Source organism: Mustela erminea, chromosome 13 (genome assembly GCF_009829155.1).
Source record: "Mustela erminea isolate mMusErm1 chromosome 13, mMusErm1.Pri, whole genome shotgun sequence".
In the NCBI taxonomy this organism is placed as follows: Eukaryota; Metazoa; Chordata; class Mammalia; order Carnivora; family Mustelidae; genus Mustela; species Mustela erminea.
The window spans coordinates 41,905,948-41,911,797 of NC_045626.1; the positions used below are offsets into that span (position 1 = coordinate 41,905,948).

The following is a 5,850-nucleotide window of genomic DNA, read 5'->3' on the forward strand; positions in this document are numbered from 1 at the left end:
CCCTGCTGCCCCCTTTCTCTCAATCCATTGCTCATCTGCTAAGCTTTTCACAATGGCAAATCAGTACGACTGTGCTGTGAGACAGAAAAACAACTTTCCACATGTGTATTTGACGTTTGAAAAAATATGGTATCAAAAAACTGTGTCATTTATTCATTTGCTTTATATTGTGCTGTCAAATGTTCTATGTATAATAGGAATATCAACACTTAAATGTCATTTAAGGGGTGGGTGAGACATACACAAAGGCACATAGGCTTTATTCTTGCAATTGGAAGCAATTGCAGTTCCCTATCAGTTAAATCCCTATCAGTTAAATAAATCAGTGTGGTAAATACTTCCTTATTTTATTGATTCCTTTTTTTTTTAAAGATCTTACGTATTTATTAATTTATTTAGTTATTTGAGAGAGCGAGAACATGCTCTTGAGTGGGGTGAGGTCAGCAGGGTTGGGGGAGAAGGACAAGCAGACTGGTAGCTAAGTCCAGAGCCCCACGCGGGGGCTAAAATGTTGGTTAGATGCCATGTACATGGAAATGCCTTAATTGCATGTTGTCAGGCCCGAGGGCCTCTTCTGTCCTTGTCAAGGGGAGTGCTGACCTTCTCTCCTTTCATACACTTTTTAAGTTAATTTTTACCATATTGTGCTGAACATTAAGTTTAAATTTTTATATAATAAAATTTATCATATTTTTATGATTCTGAATTTTGTTATATCTTGTAATTCTTTTCTCTCTACATGACTTTAATTTCCTCATTTTAGAAACCATAAAAATTATAATGTAGATATTTTATTCATTTGAATTTATTTTATTCTAAGGAGAATTTAGAAGCTATAGAATTTTTCCCAGTGTAGTTTATTAATACTTTGTATTTTCTCCACTGATTATAATAAATACTTTAATATATATTAAATATCATTTTGGGGGCACCTGGGTGGCTCAGTGGTTAAGCCGCTGCCTTCGGCTCAGGTAATGATCTCGGGGTCCTGGGATCGAGCCCCGCATCGGGCTCTCTGCTCAGCAGGGAACCTGCTTCCTCCTCTCTCTCTGCCTGCCTCTCTGCCTACTTGTGATCTCTGTCTGTCAAATAAATAAATAAAATCTTTAAAAAAATATATATCATTTTGGTTTTTGGGATTCCACTTCTAAATCATTGTTAAGATAGTCATTTCCTAGATATTGTGTTATTTACTATAGCTTTGTAATTGTTTAAATTATTTCTTTGAAATAGTGAGACTAAATTTATGAAATATCTTTCTAATTAATTAAGTCTTCTAATATACTTCATAGTAGCGTTCTAATATTTTCCTCACATAAGTGCAGTAGAGTTATTTTCACATTTATTTCTAGACATTTTATGTTTGTTTGTTTGTTTTTTTGCTATTCCTCTGATCCTGTGCTTATTTTCTTCTCTTGTATTTTCTAAATTGTTTTTATATATATAAATGTTATAATAATTGTTTTATATTTATATATATCTGAATTACCATTGCTACCTGCAAGTTTATCAAAATATCTTATATTTCATGCTTTTTTTAGTTGAGTCATTTGAATTTTTCAAATGAAAAAAATCAAATTCTTAGGAGATAATGAAAACTTTGCCTGTTGCTTTCTAGTATTTATAATATTTTGTCTATTTTTTTAATTTATTATTTTTGTCTAATTTTTTGCCTTCAGAGCAATATAAATATCAATTGCATGACATCTCATCTTTCTTTTCCTCCTCCTCCTCTTCTCTGCCTCTTTTGCCTCATTGATTTTAATAGGAATGTGTCAAGTACTTTACTATTAAAAAAAGAAAAACCTTTTACTTATATGTAATTGTTTGTGTGCTTTTATATGTGTATAAATGTATTCATGATAGAGTTCAGGTTGATCTAGACTCAAAGATATTTTGGATTCAAAATATCTGGCCTCAAATAATTTTATTTAAATATTCCATTGCTAATATAAATTACTTAATGTTTAATCATATTTTGTTCTGTATATTATTTTAATGTCTAAGGATTCTGTTTATTGGTATTTATTTTTGATTTTTTGTATTCCTATAATGTTTTCTGGATTTTTTGTTTGTTTGTTTGTTTGTTTTTAAAATCAGACCTTTACCAGTTTGCTGGCTTAGCTTAGCACAGTCTGAAACAAAAATTAAAAGTATACACAGGAATTAGACATCCAGTAGGAGTGAAGAGGCAAAGATAAACAGGCAAAAAAGATGTAACATGATGTGACAGATTATTGTTGGCCACTTGTTATGACAAGCCAGGAAGAGATATGACAGGTAGCTCAGAAACTGTGCTTGGTCATGTGCATTAGTTTGCTAGGATTACCATAACAAAATAGCTCAGATTGGGTGGTTCAAACAACAGAAACATTTTCTCTCCATTATGAAGGATAGTCATTTGAGATGTTGGAAGATTTAGTCTCTTTGGGCTCGCTCTTTGGCTTGAAGGTAGTCTCCTCTTTACTGTGTCCTCAAATGATCTCTCCTCTATATATGTTCATCCCTAATGTCTTTGTGTCTGTCCAAATTACCTCTTATAAGGACACCAGTCAGACTGGATGAAGGTCCACCCTATTTCCAAATACACTCACATTCTTTCTGAGGGAGATACTGGGATTTAGGGCTTCAGCATAGGAATTTGGGGGAACACAGTTCAGTCCATAACACCATACAAAGGAAAATTCATCTAGAGAATCCACAGAAGGAAAAATGGTGAAAGCATTTTAATTGATTAAAAAATTAAGTCCCCCTAATTTTTCATTGACAAAAATCCATCCCATAACAACCTACCTCTCCCAAATTATAGTCTTTCATAGAAAAAGCAAGAGGAGGGCAGTCACGAGAATAGATTTAGAGTGTGAAGCCCTCGACCAGTAAACCTTGGGCTTAATTTGTATTCTAAACCAATAAAAGTATCAGAAACACTGTAGAAGTAGTGCAGTTCAGAATCTGAGGAGGGATGTATGATTAGGCTGACTTTGTGAGGGGAATTTGGGATCTTTCATTTTTTTTCTGAATTAAATTGTAGCAGGATTATTTGTTCAATGAATTTGAAATAGTTCACTTGAGAAATCATGTTGATTATGACATTTTAGAGGAAAGCATTTTTTGTCAACATTCTCTTTGTTTTTAATGATGATTCATCTAGTTAAGGTTTTAATAACTTTTCTTGAATTAATAATTTATATATTCCCAAAACTTTTCCATTGCATTCATTTTCAAATATGTTTATATTGCTTGATATGAAATTATACCTCAAAAGCCTAATTAGTTTTCTTTTTGTCTTTGAATATTTCCACTTTCTTGTGTTAATGTCTTTAATTTATCACTTATCATTATTCCTTAACTGTATTTTTTATCTTTTAAATTCATTAACTTCTCCCTTTTTTTTTTTAAATTTTTATTTATTTATTTGACAGGCAGAAATCACAAGTAGGCAGAGAGGCAGGCAGAAAGAGAGAGGAGGAAGCAGACTCCCCACGGAGCAGAGAGCCGGATGCGGGGCTTGATCCCAGACCCTGAGATCATGACCTGAGCTGAAGGCAGAGGCTTTAACCCACTGAGCCACCCAGGCGCCACATTAACTTCTCCTTTTAAAAAACATGTATTCTTCCCATTTTTAAACCTCTATTATAGTTGTTTTTAGAAAAAAACACACATAAACAAATGAAACAAAATAATAAATCTTTCTAACTTTCACCTTTGTTTCTTGTTTGCATTAGCTAGTATTTGATATTGTTCTTTTTACTTGAGAACTTTGAGTGAATTACTTTTAAACAAATGTCTGTTATGCAAATACCTGTATTTTAAATCTTAGTGACTTTTATTTAGATATGCTGATATTTATTATCATAAGAATGTTTGGTCTAAAATCTGCCACGTCATTTTATGAGATTGATTGAGTATAATTCTACATACAGCAAAGTAAAATATCCTAATTTCTTCAATTAGTTTTGAAAATCATATGCATCCATATATCCACAACTCAAAAGCAGAGATAGAAATTATTCCATACACTTTTCCAGTCAAATTTCCAAACCTGCAAAAGCAACCACATTCTGACTTGTAACATCAAATCCTGTTCTTATGTCATAAGAATGGAACCACATACTATGCATTTTTTGCTATACTGTTTTATTCTGCATAATGTTTTTGAAATGCATCCAGATTATTATGTGTATGAGTAGATTGCTTCATTTAGTAGCTGAATAGTGTTGTGCTGTATAAATATACCTAAATTTGTCCTTTCTTCTGTTGATAGGCATTTGGTTGTGTCCAGTATGGGGCTATTACAAATTTTTATGGGCTGAATCTTGTCTTTCCAAATGAAGCCCTAAACACTTCTACTTCAGAATGTAACTGTACTTGGAGATAGGCCTTTGAAAAGATGATTAAGTTAAAATGAGGTCATCTGAGTGGGACTTACTCCATTCTGATTGCTATTTTATGAGAACTATGGACATACCAGAAATGGCTCAGGTGCATGTGCACTGAGAAAACACCATATGGTGACATTGTGAGAAGACATTCAGCCATCCGCAAGCCAAGGAGGGAGGCCTCAGAAGAAACCAAATCTGCTGACACCTTGATCTTGGACTTCTGGTATCCAGAACTAGGAGAAAATAATTGTATTTTGTTTAGGTCACTCAGTCTGTGGTATTTTGTTTATGTAGTCCTAGCAAATTAATACATGGATCAAGCTGCTGTGAACATATGGACATCTTTTTTTCCTTTTCTTTTTTTTTGACATATGTTTTCTTTTCTCTTGAGTGACTACCTTGGAGTGGAATAATTGGATTTATGTCTAATTTTAAGAAAAATTGCCAGACTTTTGTCCAAAATGGTTGTATAATTTTACACTCCCATCAATAATGAAAGTTCTAGTTATTCTATATTCCTGCTGATGTTTGGTGTCAGACTTTTTATTTGGGTCATTCTAGTGGTATGAGATGGTGTTTACTCTGGTTTTAATTGCTTTTTCTTGAAGAATAGTAACATGGAACACCTTTTCATCTTCTTATTTGCCATTTATTTAGCTTTTTATGTTACTTATCTCTTCAGTTTATCTATTTTTGAGTAGTTCTTTTTAAATTTGAACAGCTTTATATTATTGATTTAAGGAAATTTTTCCTTAAGTTGTTTTTTTTTTTTTAAATCTATGTAAGTTGTTAGATACATGTATTAGAAATAGTTTTTCTAATCAATATGTTGTCTATTCATTTTCATGGTTACTTTTGACCAATAGTAAACTTTAACTTTGGAGACAAATTTATGCTTTTCCTTTTATGGTTACTGTTTTTTATATCATATCCAGCACATCTAAACATATCCTAAGATTGCAAAGATTTTTTTTTTTTTTAAAGATTTTATTTATTTATTTGACAGAGAGAAATCACAAGTAGGCAGAGAGGCAGGCAGAGAGAGAGGAAGGGAAGCAGGCCCCCTGCTGAGCAGAGAGCCCGATGTGGGACTCGATCCCAGGACCCTGGAATCATGACCTGAGCCGAAGGCAGCGGCTTAACCCACTGAGCCACCCAGGCGTCCCGATTGCAAAGATATTAACCTATGTTTTCTTCTAGACGATTTATGGCCTAAGCTTTTGTTTTCATCTCTCTGTAGCATCCTGTACTAATTTTTTAAAGTATGGGGTAAAATGGCTTCAACATAGTTCTTTATAAGGACTTACACTATTCTTGTGCCCGTTCTATAGGCTGAATTTTTTTTTCTGAACAAAAATAAAAATATTGATAAAAAACTGGCTTGTTTTGTTCTTATCCCACTTATAGTAAATCCCCCCTTTTTCTGCTATTCCTCCTGGGATAAGAACCACATGGGTCTCTTCTCGCT

The 5,850-nt window shown here is 33.1% G+C and overlaps 1 pseudogene; it reads right to left on the bottom strand.

Moving 5' to 3' along the window:
• Window positions 1–503: 503 nt before the first annotated feature.
• LOC116572570 lies at window positions 504–619 on the bottom strand (annotated as a pseudogene).
• Between the last annotated feature and the right edge of the window lie 5,231 nt (window positions 620–5,850).